The following is a 19601-nucleotide window of genomic DNA, read 5'->3' as shown; positions in this document are numbered from 1 at the left end:
TTTGCATTTGTTTTGCATTGAATCGTTTCACAAGCTTTACTAGTGCTGTTTTTCTAATTTTACAAAAACCGTATCGTAATGTTAAAACGTGCATTTGCACGTGTAATAATAGTACTCCCTCCATCTAGGTGTATAAGTCTTCCCTCCTTCTTGGTCACGGTGCACAACCAAAGATGACTTATTGACCTGGACGGAGGGAGTAGCACAGTCTGCAAGCATATATAGAGAGAGACGTGTAGTGCGATAGTATATAGTAAAGTTTGTGCTATATGCACGTACTTGCAAAATGCGTACGAATACACAAGGTTTCCAAACTTTCCCTTTTACATACTTAATTAAGGACGCTAATAATTCCTGAACGTTCGAGATTTACCATTTGTGTCCCAAAACTAATGAGATTGCCTTACGAAACAAAAATTATACTCCTCCTAAAAGCCACGGTGCTCGCAGGAGCGCTTGCGGCGCGCCACGAGTGCCCTGGTGCGCGACCGTTTCCCAGCGCGCCGACACAACGCCTCTTCCTCAGCCTCGCAACTCGCGAGGTGCTGATTGGCAGCTTGCCGGTGTGCGAGCGCGATCTCACCGGTATGGTGATCCAGCACCAACAGGTACTCTTCCTCGCTGGAAGCGTGCACCCGGTCCATGTATCGCCAAGCGTAGATGAGGCGCTTGGGCACGACTGCACTCAGGGCGTCGGCACGGGCGTCCTCCACCACCCTCACGGCCCTCGCACGAGCCTTCTGCCAAAGAGCCAATTGCCCGACTCTCTCGGACGCGACATAGGCCTCCCAGGCAGCTTGTTCCGCGGTGCGCTTCTCTTCCTCGGCCTTCTTCTCCGCCTCTATTTTGGCGCGCTCTGCTGGAGGCAAAGCCTCCCACAAGGCGACATATTTGTTTCCAAAGCTCCTCAAGGCTGGGGGGCTCGGCGGGCGGCGTGGCGTTCTCCTCGTAGCGGGGAGCCGACGCATCCTCCGACAGGCGTGCTGGCGAGATTGGGAACGCCGACGCGTCCTCCGACACGCGTGCTGGCGAGATTGGGAACGCCGACGCATCCACCTCGACGCGTCACGGTGAGAAGCGGAATGCCAATGCGTCCTCCTCGACTAGTGGCGGCGAGGAACGGAACGGCGATGCGTCGCGTCACGGCGAGGAGCGGAACGCCGACGCGTCCTCCTCGACTAGTGGCGGCGAGGAACGGAACGGCGACGCATGACCGTCCGCACGGTGCAGCGAGGGGCGCCTAGGGCTTGGGAGGGGCGATGCCATGGTGGTCGACGTGAGAGGGAGGGGGAGGAGATAGCGATGAACGTGAATGTGAGGGGGAGGAGATAGCGATGTCGTGGGAGGCGTAGTATTTATAGCGAGCAATGGCACACCTATGTAAGATATGGACTGAGCTGCACTGACTTAACTGCAGGTCCAGTTGCGTCACTGACATGTGGGCCAGACCCCTGTTGGGCCCATATGTCAGTGACCCAATGCACTTGCAGTTAAGTAACAGCTACGTGGGCATATTTGTTGGAGTAAATTAAGGGGAAGGGAAGGGGTGGAAATATTGCTGGTCACAACGGATTGGACGAGCGCGGGGAGAGGAGAGTCATGCATGTAGATTTTTTCCACACGGGGTGGAGTGGTGGGACCACCGGAGGGAGAAGGAGAGTCTGGCAGGCATATTTGGAGATGAACGGGCTTCCTGCAGGTATGGGAACGGTGCATAATAAGTCTCATCTTGCATGCCGGGCTAGGTATAGTCTCATGTCATTAAAAACATACACGCCCCACACATGTTCATATTTCAAGGTGCACTAAATTATTGCATGCGATGATTAAGGCTGGCCATAATGGTGGTATCTTAGCTGGTATCATGCACACGGGAATAGCAAACATGCTGATGTGGCAAAGAATTAAAGAAGAGAGGGGGTTAGAGTAACTAGTGTTCATGCATTTGTGAAGAACTACAAAAACTATTCCACCACCTCTATCTTGCTAAGAGTAGGTGAAATTTTTGAATCGAGCCCTTTAAACTAGAAGGGAGGTAGTAGTACTCTAATAGCTAACCTTGGCCCTGTTTGGATCCATGTGTTAGAGTTAGTTTGGGTTAGTTTGAACTGAACTAACCCAAAAAAATCTAACCCACCCAAGAGGTGCTTATTTGGGTTAGTAGTAGTTCTTATACTCATTATAATCAGTATTGTAGATATTGATATTTTCAGTATAAACGGTTGACGGAAGTAAAAAGGACCAGAGGGAGTATCATGCATGCAGAGTAGGCAAAATAAATTGCTCATTTATAGACGGTCAAAGTCTCAAAGGACACGACCGCGCGAGGGAGGCGAAGGTCGTGGGAGGCGCGACGGTTGACGGAATTAATTGAAGTTACACACAAGTCGGCATGGCGTGCGAACAGGAAGAAGCTATACCGTCAGGCCTACAATATGGGTCTAGTAGACATGACATCTAGTGGGTCCCGCATAGTTCTCGAGAACTCTTTGGGGGCTTGCAGCCGTTTATCCACCGGGCAAGCCAGCAACCCCACGCCGTTCGCACGCCCTACTCGTCCCCGTCTTCTACTAGTACAGTACCTTACAACAGTTCGCTCCCAGTCGTCCCGTCCTTTCACATTACGGCAGTTCCACTAATCCTAACCCTCCTCCCAAAATCCATGGCGTCCCAAATCTCCATGATCGGCGGTGAGTACAACGTTAGAACCATCACCGGCGATGAGTTCGACGTCATCTACACCCGTTCTTCCGCAATGATGAGTGGGCCGCTGGGCTAGATGTTGAGTACACCACAGTCCTGGGAAGCGAGAAGAAACCAAAGGAGGCAGAGAAGAAGAAGCCCGCCGTGATCCTGGTTTGCTTGCATGACTTATGCTTGGTCTACCACATATGCCATGCCGACATTGAGTGCGAGGAATTTAAGAAGTTCCTCAAGGGCGGCCGAGTCAAATTCGTTATTGTAGAATTTAGGAACGACAAGGAAATCCTGGGTCGGATAGGCCTCGTTGTAGGCGACCCCTTCGACCTCCAGAAGGAAGGGCTGGTGTCCTCCTCTCAGCCTTCAATGCTAACCCTGGCAGCAGCCAAGATTGATCGTTCGTACGCTAAACTGAAGAAAACTCACCACGAGTTTCATCATGCATGGGAGTCGAAGACATTAGATGAAGATCACATCCTGTACACAGCAATGGATACCTACCTTTGTTTAAATATCTACAAGGGTTGGATGAAGAAGCAGATCCCAGTGTCCGGTTCAAGCAAAGAAGCGTCGGCGAAGAGGAAGAGGAAGAGGGACGAGGACGAAGTCGAGGACGTGGACTCGGACTCCGAGTAGGTGGCAGTGCCGTCGCTCATGCTGGTTCTACTGTAGTGTCAAGCGGACTAGTTGCTTAGTTTATTTTCAAGGGTGTGTTGTGCTGAGGCCCCAACAGAACTATGTTTATGTTCTTTCTCGTTATTTGAACTCTTTAGTACGTACAGTAGTACTAGTACTATGTCATACTACTGTTCTTCTTGCAGTTGGTACTACTGCTCGTATCTTCGTGTTCCTACTGTAGTTAATACGTTCGTACTAGTAGTATAATTTGGGTCAGTCGATTTGTGAAAGAAGTTCGACGGAGTGAAGGAGGAAGACGGCAGGGTGCCCATGATCTATCTTATGAGTGTTGGGTGTGGAATGCAGTTCGCCGGAAAAAAATGGATTGTGCCCGGGGTTAAACGAATGGCGGGGGTGGGGGAGCATGGCGGTGGCAGGCGGTTCAGGGGAGGGCGCGGCGGCGGCGGCATGCGGTTAGGCATGTGGCGGGCTGAGAAGATGAACCGTGCATCTATTTCAGAGGTTGAAGAAGCCCTTCTAGCCATCCATGTTGCATCAAACGGCTCACAAGAGTCGACTGACCCAAATTGCTCCTTCAGATTGCAGGATCCACATGGCATTCAAGGTCTCGAAGGTAGATTCCGCGTCCGCGCCTGGTTTGCAGGCTTGACACGCGCGCGACCGGCTTCTGCCGCGACAGCCACCATGCGCGCCTCCTCCGCGCGGGCGGAGACGACAATGACACGCTAGTTCCTCCTCGCCGGCGTGCTGGAGCACACGCTCATCCTCCTCTTCGTACGCTGCGTGCATAGACGCGGCTCCACTAGCTGCTCGCGTGCTTGGCAGCGCGGCGGCATCGCGAGGAGGGACTGCAGACGACGTGAGCGGGCGAGCCTTCGGCTTGGCGGTGATGGGCAAGAAATTGTTGGCCGGAGTAGGCAGGCGCCGGCATGCGCAACGGCGGCGGTGGCATATTGATGAGTGCGCGTATGGGAGCTTAGTTTAGTTTTATATAGGGTTGGTCAAACTTAAAAGAAAACCGTACTAGTACACGTAAACATTAGACTTAGGCAACGCTTTTATTAGTTACCACAGCCACGATACGGAATCCTGTGCAAGCGGGTGAACCGCGGCCGCGCGGTCGATCGAACGGTGCGTCACCGTGTCGCGCTCGAAGGACATCCACCGAACCTTTTTGTGTGTGTGAAAACAATCCCCGAATATTACTCAACTTTTTTTCCGGGAAAAGTTCTTGACGCTACAATATTTCCATATATTTGAATTTAGCTCCAGTTCGTGTTTATTTGGATTTGGACCTTTTAGGTGTGCCCTAGTTTTTTTTAATACTGATTTTGGGGCTGTTTGGTTCCCAGCCACCGTTTGCCAAGCCAAAATTTGGCAGCCACAGTTTAGTTGGCATGTGTTTGGTTTTTGCCACACTTTGGATTGCCACACTTTATTGCCCCTAGGGCCCACTTGTCATAGAGACAATTTGTTGCCAACTTTTGCCAAAGTTTGGCGTCCAAAGTGTGTGTGACTGAGAGAGAATGTGTGTATGTGTCCATATGTGTGTTGTGGCGGAAGGGCAATGTGGATACGGTGTGCGTGTGATAGAGATATAGAGAGGTGTGAATGTGCAAATGATCATGCATGAGTGAGACATAGACAGATGCCGATACATTGTGTATACATGAGAGAATGGTCTTCTATTTTACTTGTGTGTGTGTGTGTGTGAGAGAGAGAGAGAGAGGAGCATCGGTAACACAACAACCATCTCTATTGATTCGTCCGTCCCTCGCACGATCGCATGTAACACATGCATCAACGCGCACATTTTGACATCCTCACCCGGCCCCTGCCCACCTCAAGGCCCGCACATCGCTCTCTATCTCGCACGCACAATCTCTCTGTGAATACCCTGTTTAGCAAGTAGCTTTCCATCACATACACACACATTTCTCTCCTTAGGTTTGTTTTCTCTCAATATCTGACACACACACACACACACCCTCCCCCAAGCACACAATTCATCCCCATCCAAGGTTATATGGCGACCACTCTCGCTTGTGCTTCTCTGCACCCCAGCATGCACAACACCTCAATCTTCAAAGAGGGCATCGAGGAGATCGAAGACGGCGACCACACTCCGCTAGAGAATGCGGGGCCATTTGGAAGTAGGATGATGTGACGACGGCTGACTGACTCCTCCCCCACCCTCTCTCTCTCGCACAAAATTACCAATCCCTCTCTCCCCCGCACAAATTTATTAATCCCTCAACCCACGAGATCCTTCCCCTCTCGTCCATGTTTTTCCAGCTCTCTCATCAAACCTGTTGTCTCTTCTCCTTCCATGTGTACAGAATCCGGATGCACACGCATCTCACGTATATTACATGTCTCCATCTTTCTCACAGACCTAACTTCTTCCTCTCTCTTTCTCTCTCTATCTCCCTCTCTCTGTTTCGTTAGGTTTGTCTCCTACTCGCTCGTCCACATACATACAATCCTTCCCACCCTATCTGCTCCATCATCGCAAGCTCTCTCTGCATGTTTCATTCACACATTGGGATATGTTCAAAATGTTGCTTTTATAATGGCTGATGTAGAGTTATTGTTGGTTTTGTTGCATCCTACAAAGTAATAACTATGAAATGCATTTTGATTGTCATTTGACTGGGATTATGCGAGTTTGAGCATGTAGTGAAGTACTATAGACCTCGTATACATCTTGGAATTCAACAATGATTGTAACTATTGAATTGTATAGACCATTACATTCGAAGTCAGTAGACTAATATATTTATTTCACAATTTCAACAAATGATTAAATCACTACATACTAAGAAAACAAATGTGTACACCCTCCGTTTTTATTTAAGTCTGCGTATTAGCATTGGTCAAAGTCAAGTTTTTTAAACTCTCAGAAAGTTTATAACAAAAAATATTAACATATACAATAACAAATAAGTACCATTAGATTCATTATTGATGTACTTTCACATCATACATATCTGTTATGGTAAATGTTTATATTTTTCTATAAACTTGGTCAAACTTTAGGAAGTTTGACTTCGGTCAAACCTAATATGCAGAGTTTACTAGTACTACTCGCTAGTTGCTTAGCCAAGTCACCCAACACGCCACACGGGGAGTTCAGTGTCACAAAATTTTGAGGTCGGCGGGAAAATCTCCCGCGACCCTGATTCGAGCAGTGGGAAGTTACCATCATAGCCTTCGGAACAGGCCTACGGATGACGGTTGGTAGGGGGCTGTTTTCGTAACTTCAGGTTCACCCTACCCAGCCAACCCCACCACGGCACCCAGAGTAGTACACCTGAATACTCCCCATTTTCTATCCCCACCGCAAAATAGACTTCTCCACGGCACCGCAGCCTTTGTGCTCCTCCCCTTCTACATCAGGGCACTCATCCACCGCAGGGAATCTGCCTCATCGACGACCTCGTACGCCGCACTGGAGCCGGTCCACCGTCGTCATCGTACACGGAGCCTCTTCCCCGGCACCATCTTCCACGGTCTCGGATCTGCTTCCCGAAAGCCGACGCCAAGCGCAGAAGCACCATCGTCGTGGACAATGAACTGACTCCCGTTGCCGACCATGACTCATAGAGGCTACCGCGACCATCATTCTCCTCCTCGATTGGTAATGTGTGTATTGAATCACTTAGCAGTACATGTGCAGCTCCAATTTTGGGCATACCTACCCTTCAAATTTCCTGGGTGCTATTGTTCCCGTAAAAGTAATTGGTTATAGCCTCCATTGTCCAATAGAATATCAGCTTGTAATTGTGCGTCGCTCCTGTATCGCGCTGTGCTTGGGTAGGTATTTGATCTGCAACCAGTAGTGAGGCAAATGATGGATAGTTTTTTAGAACTAGCAAGATGCCCATGCGTTGCACGCATCCAGATGCATTTGTATGAGTAGTTTATCTTGTGGGAGAAAAGGATGAACGAGGGAATGACTTATTTGCAAATGCGGAGAGGGGTGTGGGTATCTTTTTGCAAAATTGCCACAGGTTCCTTCCTATCCATCGGATATAAATCGGATGGCCTATATTGCAGGATGGCAGGAGCACCATCATCACCAACTCTGTTTTATAAGAGTAGGGAAAAAGTAGAGAAAAAAATAGGGAGTAGAGAAGTAGAGATAAATATAAAATATAAAATAAATATAACAGTAGAGAAGAGAGTAGAGATAGCAGAGACGTCGGGAAAGGATTGCACGCGCGCGGGAAAAAGCGGCCGGGCGTGCTCTAGTTTTGGCGCACGGCGTCCGGCGCGCTTTATAAAATCCAACGCCCTCCCACCGCTCTGTGCCTTGCCACCGCTCTCTCCCTGCTCTATGCCTCGCCACCGCTCTCTCCTCGCTCTTTCTCGCCTCGCCGCCACCGCGCCACCATGCCGCAGCGTCACCGGGAAACTTGGGGATACCGCGGCGTCTACGCGCGCCCCTCCGGCGGCTTCTCCGCTGAGATCCGGTTCCGTGGGATGCGCCTCGTCCTCGGCAATTTCAACACCGCCAACAAGGCCGCTCGCGCGTACGACGCGGCGGCGTGGCGCCTGCGGTGGCCTCATAGAACATTGAACTTCCCCAACGTGCCGACGCGGGAGCGTGCACAGGAGCTCGCGCCTCTGCCGCGGCTTATCACCGACGAGGATCATCACGACAACCGAAGGCGGGAGCACCGTCTCGGCATCACCGAGATGGATGAGAAGCCATGGTGTTGTGGCGCCAACGCTTCCCGCAAGACATCATCAACGAGCGCGAGTTCTACGAGCAAAGGAGGGCGGAGCGAGCCGTCTATCGCGAGGAAAAGCATAGGCGAAAAGCAGACGCTCAATTCAACATGAGGCTAGGAGCAGCGTCGCCCTGGGAATCTGACGACGATTGGTATCTTCACGCCTACAGTCAGACGTCGGAGGAGGACATCACCGAGGAGGAGTCGGACGACGAGGAGTAGTTGAATAATCTATTTTTTATCTATCTATGCTGAGAACTATCCTGTACTCTCTATCTCTACTTCTCGATCTCAGCACTGTAAATGCTTTTTAAAGCGCCGCGCGTTGCGATTCTGTTGGAGATGCTCTAACATTGCAGACGAGTGCTTTAATGTTGCCCACAAGATGCGCGAGTATTACTAGTAGTATATTTTTCTTGCCATGTTGAGATTTTAAATCCACGAGTGCGAACATGCAGAGGAGCAATGAAGACCAAACACGGGATATTGGGGACATCTTCAAGGAGCGTGGCAAGTTAAAGAGGAGCTGCACCGAACCTGTAAAACGAGCTTTGGTAAGTAACACCCTTTCAATTACTTTCGTTTAGCCTCGTGTTATTCGATGTGTATATGTTGTAGTTTCTGTTTCTCTTAAGCCTCGCGTTCTTCGATGTGTCATAAGAAGAGTCTTAATCGTCCTAATGCTTTCGTTTTTAGCTTGATGTAGGAAGTGGGTGTTCTCACCTTGTAGTCTGTTTTTATATTTTTTTCCTTTTTAATTCACTTCTCCCAGTTCTGTTTATCTGGCTTCTACTAAATGGATCTGGGTTGCTCTGAGTAATTATCTAAAAAAGAAGTAACTTCATGTCAGGATGCAGTTCCTGCAAGGAGGAAGTATGGTCAACCTCGAGATCATGTTTCCAGAATGAGGCTGGATTACACACAAGGTGCCAGTTCCCTAATGATGCTGGATTAGACACAAGGTGCAAATTCCCAGATGATGCTGGATTACACACAAGCCAGGTGGAGCCGTCAGCTGTTCGTGTCCTCGTGGCTCTAGTAAAGGCTGAAAGAAAGCGTGCAGCAGCCCTTGAGAATGTAGCTGAGTTCCTGAACAAGCGAAAAGAGCAATCAGATGCTCTCTTCACCCATGCCAAAGAAGAGATGGAAGAAGCCAGAAATAAGCTAGCAGAGGCAGAGCAGGCTAGGCGTCTCCTGCTATCTAAAACTATTGTCAATACAAAATTTCCTTCATAGTAGCTAGGTTCAAATGTTTATCCAGTCAGCATGCCTGTTGTGATGTCCGTGCATCTACTGATGTGGCACAAAATATTTTTTTCGGGTCATGTAATATCATCAACTACTTTCCAAACAATAATAGACGAAGCATTGGACATGGTATAGTTCACACGCAAGCCCGACATTCCAAGTTCAACTTCCACATCAAACTCATGTTCACAGATATCTCCACATTCATACATAATGTCCACCACCATGATTCACTTCAAAGCCAAAAAAATTGAGGAGAGTTATGAATAAAGAAAAACCTCTAGTTCCTGCTACCAGTGCGAGCACAACAAGTCAAGACCATGCGTAATTAATTATATATTGGTCACTTTTTATGTTCTAAAATACCGGCCGGCTCGCGGAATGACGTGTTGCCGGCACACGCGCAGATTCAATGAAGGCAGGTGGGGCAGTCTGAAGCCGGTTGCATGCGGCGAGGAGGCATGTTCAGCCGGGCCTGCAGCGAGTGGGGCCCTCTTGGCCGGCGCGCCGATTCAATGCCTGCACTATGAGAGGTCGCGTCCGTGTCAGAGCAATCACTCCCTCTAGTCCTTTTTTGTTTGCGTATAACAAAATCTCGTTTTCCATTCACATTTTACAAGTAAAATTCGTGGACAAATTTTGACCCAAAAAACGATGGGGACTAGTAAACCAGAACGGGGGTAGTAGTTTTTTTAATCAAAGAAGGGTTTCCCCCTTCCGATTTTCATTACTGAAAACCAACATCTAAATCTAAACATAGTATTTGCCCTAGAACTACCAGGTTCAACATCTCGCAACATAAACCCATACAACCATACGCCAAGGAGGTACGTAGTACTATCAATTGCATTTGTGCTCCATACCAATCGTTCGAAAACTACTTAGTACTTATAACGCGCCATTGAAAATTGGAACTCTTAACCCCGCTAAAAAATGATATTTTAAACATGGCTACTCGATCTGTGGCAACTGGCGAGCCACCGCCTCCAAGTCATTCACCTGTGGTCCCGACCATCAACTCCTACAGATCAAATTATCACGCGAGCTGACTATTCCTACAAAGGTGCACTCCTCCACCTACCCGGTACCCGCGAATGCAGCAATCGTGCACCTAGGGTTTTAGGGTTTATTTGTTAACGTTGCCTTTATGTAACACTCATGTGTGCGTGATAGCGAGAGACCGACTGCGTGCGTGCGCCTCTTCTCTTCATATATGTACTCCACCGTTTGTCTGGTGTCCAAAAAATTATAATAACTACTAGCAATGTGCCAATGCGTTGCCACACGATTAGAGTAGATTAATACATATTCACCGATTTGATAGAAAAAAGTCTAGTTTTGAAATATGTATATCACTAAAAAATTGTTATGTTTCACTCAAAATATATTCCTTTGGTGGTTTTGATGAGATAAGGGAGGAATGTGTTTGGTTTCAAGATTCGAGAAGTGGTATATGTCTAATTTCTACTCTTACTAGCAAGATGCCCGTGCGTTGCACGGAACATGAAGATCATGTGGGAGAAAAGGATGAACGAGGGAAGGCCTTATTTGCAAATGTGGAGAGGAGTGTGGGTAAATTGCCATAGTTTGGTTCCTATCCGTCAGATATAAATCGGACGACCTATATTGCAGGATGGCAGGCCCACCATCATCACCAACTCTGTTTTTTATCCCTACTCTTATAAAAAGCATAGTCGGTGATGATCGTGTGCCTGCCATCCTGCAATATAGGCCGTCCGATCTATATCTGATGGATAGGAAGGAAACTATGGCAATTTTGCAAAAAGATACCCACACCCCTCTCCACACTTGCAAATAAGGCCTTCCCTTGTTCATCCTTTTCTCCCACAAGATAAACTACTCATACAAATGCATCTTCATGTTCCGTGCAACGCATGGGCATCTTGCCAGTTGTTGCAAAAAGCCCATGTGTGTGAGAGAGAGAGGGAGAGAGGAGGAGGACGGAGTGCATGTGTGACAAAGACACAAAGAGTGTGTGTGCGAGAGGTATCAGCTTAAAATGAGGCGATAGTGTGTGTGTGCACGATCGAGAGGGCGTGTCTCAAGAAGGGAAGAAAAATCTACATAGATACAAGGAGCGGGAGAGAGACATGTATGCGATAGTGGAAGCACGAGTGTGCGGGTGTATAAACCTATCTAGAGGCTAGTCGATAAATGTTTGTGAGAGAAATACGAGACGGGGGTGCGAAAGCGAGAGTTTTGTGTGTGAGAGAGACGGTAGTCGGGAAGGGGAGTGGAAGCAGGAGTTGTGTGTGAGAGAGAGGGGGGGGAGTTTTCTGATCGGTAAACAAATGAATAATGTCAGTCTGGGATGGAGACGAAAAGGAGACCACAAAAAATGTTGTGTCTACAGGAGAGAGAGAGTAATTTTAGTGGTATGATTCATATCTAGAGACATATAGGGTGTTTGAGAGAATCCCATAGAGAGAAAGACAAAGTGAAAGACGAGTGGAGATTGTGTGTGTCGCGGTGAAAAAGAAAGCTTAGGTACCTAGTGATACGAGAGAACGGTAGAGACCTGAAAGATAATGAAAACCTTGTAATGTATAATGATAGGGAGAGTGTGACACTTCTCAAGGGAGACGTCGAGAGACCATGTTTGCAAGGATAGGAGAAACATGAAGTGAGCGTGCGGGTGGGCTGGAGAAAAGAGAGTGATAGCTACATGAAGGAGCATGCATGCGAGAGAGATGGGCATGAAAGGAGTGAACATAAAAGGGATTCAAATATTTGAATTCGAGATGATGATACATGTAATCCATACTCGAACCAAAATTGATCTATCAAACATGCATACTCATATGAATTCACATGCATCTATGTTATATAATATGTAGATATTACTGATCCATACATTTTAGTAGAACATAATTTGGTTTAATTTTTTGAATTCAACCTTATGATTTTGAGATCATTGTATTTGTAAATCATATTATACATATAAAGGAGCAGAATTCTTTGTTGTGCTTTTGAAAGTATATATATATATATAATGATGTATATAGAATTTTATTCCAATCGAAAATGGATCCCGCCCAAAAAAAATAGAATACAAACGGGATTCGATTTGAGTTAGCACGGTAAACGTGCACTCTGCAAAAATTTGAACGAAGCGGGGAAAGTCGCAGTAACTGCCCGAAACCAAAATCTGCGAGATGGAAATTACTACTGCTTATCCCTGCCACGCAAAGCCTATCTGCTCGATTTCTATAGGTTTCGATAGGGGTAGGTTTGTAATTTCACTCAAACGTGACATAACTGCCTCTCACCCGGATTCATACACAGTTGGCGCCAAAACACAGTGTGTCCTCGGCCGAAATCGACTCCCCCCCCCGATTCATACACGGTGGGCGCAAAAAACAAACTCTCGTCGGCAAATATTCGGTGTATGCGAGATTACCGTCCTATCCCCAACCAACTAATATTGCTGTGATGTAGGAAATTTGAAACGGGGGCTAAGTTTGTAAATTTCCTCGCATTTGAGACAAGCGCACCCTGAAGACATGGTTCCCCCTTCCTCTCCACCTCCATTTCCCCATTCGTACTCCGTGGGCGCCAAAACACCCTCTCCACCCCAGCCTCCTCCGTCCGCCACCCCATCCACCGCCGCCCTCCTCCACCATGCCGGAGCTGATACCTCGACGCCGCCGTCCATTAAAAGAGATCGACCTCTCTCATCCATGGCTTTGGACCGGGATCCTTGCATCCCGTCCTCTCGCTTCATCCCCGCCGTCGTCCACCTTGCCGGCGCCGCTCCTACGACCATCTCTTCCACCGCGCCCCGCCGCCACCGTCTACCCTCCTAGATTTGCTTCCACGCTGCCGCAACACCGTCAAATTCTCAGCAGATGCATACACGGTGTCGCACCAGAGGTGGTACTCTTTTGTATCTGCTCAACTTATTTATCGCAGCAAGAAAATAGATCGCCACTGCTTTACTCTGATTTCTTGTCCATCACTTACTTGCTAGTTGAGAGCAAAAATTGGTTGTGAAGTTGCCTTTGTCCGGTTTCCACATTCAGATCCGCCATGGCACGCTCAACACTATACTCCCAATGCTTATGGTTTTCCCCTTTTATATTCGACACTAGTTAAATCACAGTAGACTAAATTACAAAATTGGGTCAGTCGATTTTTCAGAGCTCGCCGGAGTTCGCTGGTGGGAACGAAGGGGCTCGGGTGGGGACTTTGGTTGGGGGCGGTGGTGGGGCCACGCTGAACAAAGAAAACTCGACGCGGGTGGGGCAGGTGTGGGGGTGGGGGTGGTGGAGGAACACAGGCGGTGGGGGCCGATGGTCCGGCCGGCAGCCCGTGCGGTGTTCTGTATGGGAAGAATCAGAGACGAGGAAGAAGAAGGTTAGGAGACGTAGGATCTTCATCCAACCGCCTGTAATGGTCGACTGGCCCAAATGCAGACATGCCTTTATATTCAGTACCATCATTGTACCTGCTTAGCACTGCTCCTGAATCCATCAAGCTAAACAACGTGCCACTCATAATTCCAAACTTGTTGCTCAAGTACGAATCTGATATGATGCTGATATTACTAAAACAGATAACATTTAATTGGTCAGCTAATGTTCCTACTTTACTTTCGAAAAAGCACGTGCACCACATATAGAGAGACAGCAGGGAGTTGCTTTCTTAATGCGCTCTGGTTCATCATGTGTGGGCACTGCGCAACGAACATTTTATTATCCAAATTCTGCTTGCTCTTCTTTAGCATGTTCCTCTTCCGTTCTTCTTCAATAAGTACTCTCTCCATTCCTAAATACAAGTCTTTGTATAGATTCCACCATGGACTACATATGGAGCAAAATGAGTGAATCTACACTCTAAAATGTATCTGGATACATCTGTACGTGATCCATAGTGGAAATCTCTACCAAGACTTATATTTTGGAACGGAGGGAGTATGATAGTAGTACAGTATGTTCCTTGTAGTGAATATGAGCAGGGACATTTGCAGTGTAGAGGTCTGTACGGTCGGATGGTATGGACACTTTGAACTCATCGGGCCTCTTTGATTCGTAGAATTTTCTAAACATGGGAATAGGATTTGTAGTGGCCGGCCCACTTGAATCCTATAAGAATAGCAAGGAAATGCGGGGAGCTGTGTCGCCTTTGAGAGTTACACTGATATTAACAGTACCGCACCTTCAGTTGAAGAGCGCTGGTATCTGAAGCCTTTCTAGCCGTACCAGCAATACTAGCACATATATTTCGGCAAGTTCCACTTTGCTGATTTTACTCCGATGCTTACGGTTTTCCCGTTATATCTACACTATGATCTGTGTAGCTGCTTTGTGTCGCACTAGCAGCAGTCCACTCTTGAAGCTAAACACCGCAATGACTTACAAAATTGGCACCAAGGCATTGAGTGCCATTCTGGAGGCAATGAAACTCATACGCTCACCACCTGTTGATTCTTATTTAGAATATGATCCTAATGACTATTCTAACCTCGAGAAGTCAAAGGCAGATGGCCTGTCCTGTTCACCCATCAAGGTGACTGTTCTAATTTGGCAAGGTTTTATTGATTGCGCGTATCTTGCATATGTTGTCTTGCATTTCTTCTACTTTGTCGCACCACCATCTGCTTAGTTTACTCATCATATATGTCGAGATGCCATGCCCATCCATTATCAATACATATTCCATCTGTCATCATACCATGTTTTTCCACTCAAATGCTGTTCTTGTGCATCAGACATCAAAAAGGAAGAGGGTGATTGCCGAACCTGAAGGAGCACCAGCAAAGTCCTTGGAAAACGTGGTTGTGCCGGAGAAATCAGACATCACCCCACTTATATTGGCTGTACAACCAGTGACACAAAACGTAGGACCGACTCCAGCAGACTATACCCATACTTCACTGGCCACACCACTAGCCGCACCACACAGGACCTGCACTCCAGCAAAAGGTATGCCGATTTCAGTTGCCATAGCACCAGCCGTACCACAGAAAAATCCCACTCCAGCAAAAAGTACAGCAAGTCCACCGGCCGAAGACCTATCCCAACTGCAGAGACGGCCAATTCCTGCAGATTGGAACCCCATTCCAGTTATTCCCAGTTTAAAAGACAATGCTTTCAATGTTGTTAGGGACTACATGCATATATTCCCATCATGGGAAGATTATAGTGAAGACAAACTCCATTTTCACATCTTCCTGTCCGACTTACGTGTAAGTGCTATTATTCATGGTGATTATTTTCCAGTTTTCTGCTGATTGAACACATCAATGATTTACATTACATTGTTGTAAGTAGGCGAGGGTCAATCTGGATAGTCATGACGAGCAAAGCTTGCTTGCGCTTTTCAAGGAAGCATTGCAGCAGTATTGGTGTTACCTGAGGAAATCACACTTTGATGGCAAGTCTATAAACGAATTTCTGGTGAAATCTCCTGTGCTAAATTTAGAAGACATTGAATGGAAAAACCTTGTTATGCACTGATCTCGTTCCGAGGATGAGGTACCGTCTATGATATCGCATGACAATTTGAACTTCTACTTTTCCGCATGTGCCTTACGGATCTTTTTGCAGGAAATCTGCTCGAAAAAGAATTCCGGTTTGAAAAGAACGACACGATATCGCAAATATGCTGCCCGCTGCTTTGCTCTTGTTAGTACCTGTTGTCCTGTATCACTGTACTTGCATACATACCTGGTTCATTATGTGACATCAGTATGCATGATAGCTTGCTTATCAATTGTTCCCTCCAAATTATCTGATCTATATGAATGGTTACATTAATGTAGAATATATCCAATGCCAAAGAAATTTTTTAGCTCTGCATTGTTCTTGTAAGTACCTGCTATCCTTTATCAGTGTACTTATATTGAAAGGTAGTTGTCATGTACCATCACTCTGCAGCTTATTTTCCTTTGCCCTCCATTTTCTACACATAAGATCTATATTTACTCTTACCATAAGGTTGGATAACACCGATGGTACTGAAGAAGTTTAGCTCTGCATTGCTCTTGGCTGTACCTTTTGCATGTATCGTTGTACTTACATTTATAGCTACTTGGTTATGTAGCATCACTCTTCATCTTATCTTAAATATTCTCCATTTTTTCTTAAATTGTCACATCTATATTTACTCTTAACAAAATGTAGAATAAAGGCAATGCTTATGAAGAAGATTCTGTGGTAAACTTCTTGAATTGCCCCCCCCCCCATCAGCATGGACAAGGGCTATATAGAGCCTGCCTTCACCAATAATGTAAGTTTGTACTTCTCAAGCCTTCAAACTTTGTTGTGTATATTTGGTTAGGCATGACTGCACCAGCTGTTTATTTTTGGTGTTTGCATCAAATTGCATGTTTAAAGTTTATTATGTACTCCAGTTCATAAACAAAAGTTTGTCCTTCTGAATTTAAGTTTTCAGTTGTACAACCAAGTTCCTTCTTCATACCATGTAAATTAAACTATACAGAGCAAGTGATCTTATTTTTCCAATCTGAAATGGGATAAATTGACAGCACACTAACCATTGATACTTATGAGTTCTTGATCTGTAATCAAGTGGTGTCGTGAAGCTGCCAACTCCTTCACAATGTCATTTCCTGCCATGTCTTGACCTGAACAATACCATATTGTGTTGATGCTATTTTAAACTATGTCACTTTATTCGTCAGTAAGAAATGTGATGAATTGTCAGCACTTATTCTTATATGTGCAAAACCTGTCATCTGTCTGCTTGTTTATCTTTCAGAGTGAGGAGGATATAAGTGTCAACCAAGTGCAGTCTCACTAGCTTGCTCAGCTGCTTGCGCTGCAGCTCCCGAGCAGGGCTAACCTTTCTTGAACTCTATTGAAGTGCTGTCAATTTTGTATATTATTTTGTCGGCATGTTTAGTTGCACTGGTGGCGATCTTTGATGCCCAGTGTATGTAATCTGCTGTCTGCTTGTGCTTTATTATCATAGTGGCGAACTTTGATGCCCAGTGGATGTAATATGCCGTAATTTCTTTATTGTATAGTGTAGGTTTTTTTATTATTCACGATGCTGCAGTTATTTTACTGTATATATATCCTGTCTTCGTAGTAAACCGGCCAAACGGCCATCATGCAAATCACCATGTATGATCCGCATCATTGGCCCCGTCATCTTGGTCCGTTAATAGGCCTAAATGTAAACTGGCCCACTAGTAGATTCGGGCCTTTAATAGGCCGAGTAAACCGCCGGCCCTATTTTCCCAAGAAAACTCAATGGGCCTTTAGGAGGCTGAAAAGTAGGTTGGGCCTGAAACGTGCCCAACAGCTCACGGGCCTGCAGCAGGCCAAAATAGACCCCGACCCATGAATGTGCCAATCAAATCATGGGCTTATAAAAGGCCAAAATTGTCTCGGTCCTTGTTTGGCCCAATCAGATTATTGGCTGCGAGCAGGCCGGATGCAAACCGGGCCGTAGTTAGGCCCAACTATATGACGGGCTTTTAACAGGCCGAAATTAATATAGGGCCAAAATGTTAAACGGGCCCTTAACAGGCCGAAACTAATATCAGGCCGAATTACTAAATGGGCCTTTAGCAAGTGGGCCCAAAAGCATAGCGTCCAGTTGACGGGACGAAACTGATATGGGCCATAATTTAGCCCAAAGCCTCTTAAAGGGCCGTACCCGATCTGGGCCGTAATTTGGCCCAGAACGTGGTAGGCTTTTAACGAGCCGGATCTCATATGGGCCATTATTAGGCCCGGAACGTGGCAGTCAGTTAATGGGCCGGCCCACTAGGGCCCTCAAAATCTTGTGGGCCTACAGCTGGGCCGGCCCATTATGGTCCGCAAAATCTCACGGGCCTTTAGCTGGGCCGGCCCATTATGGCCCGCAAAATCTCGTGGGCCTTTAGCTGGGCTGGCCCATTATGATACGCAAAATCTCGTGGGCCTTTTGCTGGGCTGGCCCATTATGGACCGAAAATCTTGTGGGCCTTTAGTTGGGCCGGCCCATTTAAACTTTATGGGCCATTTTTGTGCCGGTCCACGTGTCAGCATATCATAGGCGCATCACGCCCATTGGATGAGTGACACCTGTGCCAACGCGGAGCTGACACGTGTTTCCATCAGCCAATCAGAATTTTACACGTGGAAAATCCCCATTGGTCAGGGCTGTTAACGGGTTATCGGATCCAAAACCGGACCTGGTAGCTTAACGGCGTTCCGTTACGGTGGATGCCACGTGTCAGTCACCCTTGACGAAAGCACTTCTGTGACGCGCAATTTATTGTCATGGAAGTGGACACTTCCGTGATGATAATTTTGGTAATGTCATGGAACACTTCTACGACAGCACATGTATGACTATCTTGATTATGTCATAAATTTGTCATGGATGTACATGCATGATAGAAAACGTGACCCACTGTGACAAACACGTATCATCACGGAAGTGTATTTTTTTTGTAGCACACATACGAGCAAAAGAAAAAGTTTTTCTATGATTTAAGACTTTACTTCTGGGATGACCCACACCTTTATAAAGAAGGAGTAGATGGTGTTATTAGACGTTGTATACCTGAGCATGAGTAGGAACAGATCCTACGCAAGTGTCACTCCGAGGCTTATGGAGGACACCACGCTGGAGATAGAACTGTTGGGGAACGTAGTAATTTCAAAAAAAATCCTACGCACACGCGAGATCATGGTGATGCATAGCAATGAGAGGGGAGAGTGTTGTCTACGTACCCTCGTAGACCGAAAGCGTAAACGTTATGACAACGCGGTTGATGTAGTCGTACGTCTTCATGATCGACTGATCCTCAGTACCGAACGTACGACACCTCCGCGTTCAGCACACGTTCAGCTCGGTGACGTCCTGTGAACTCACGATCAAGTAGACCTTCGGGGAAGAGCTTCGTCAGCATGACGGCGTGATGATGGTGTTGATGAAGTTACCGATGCTGGGCTTCTCCTAAGCACCGCTACGATATGATCGAGGTGGATAATGGTGGAAGGGGGCACCGCACACGGCTAAGAGAAATCAATGATCAACTTGTGTGTTCTAGGGTGCCGCTGCCCCCGTATATAAAGGAGCAAGGGGGAGGCCCGCCTGGCCTTGTGGCGCGCCAAGGAGAGGGGAAGTCCTCCTCCTAGTGGGAGTAGGACTCCCCTTTCCTACTCCAACTAGGAAGGAGGAAGGGGGAAGGAAGGAGAGGGAGAGAGGGAGGGAAGAGGGGGCGCCCCCCTCCTTGTCCAATTCGGACTCCCAAGGGGGGGTGGACCGCCTTAGGCCCTCTCCTCTCTCTCCCAC

The sequence above is a fragment of the Aegilops tauschii genome, chromosome 6, assembly GCF_002575655.3.
Source record: "Aegilops tauschii subsp. strangulata cultivar AL8/78 chromosome 6, Aet v6.0, whole genome shotgun sequence".
In the NCBI taxonomy this organism is placed as follows: domain Eukaryota; kingdom Viridiplantae; phylum Streptophyta; class Magnoliopsida; order Poales; family Poaceae; genus Aegilops; species Aegilops tauschii.
Note: the sequence above shows the minus strand (reverse complement) of the source record.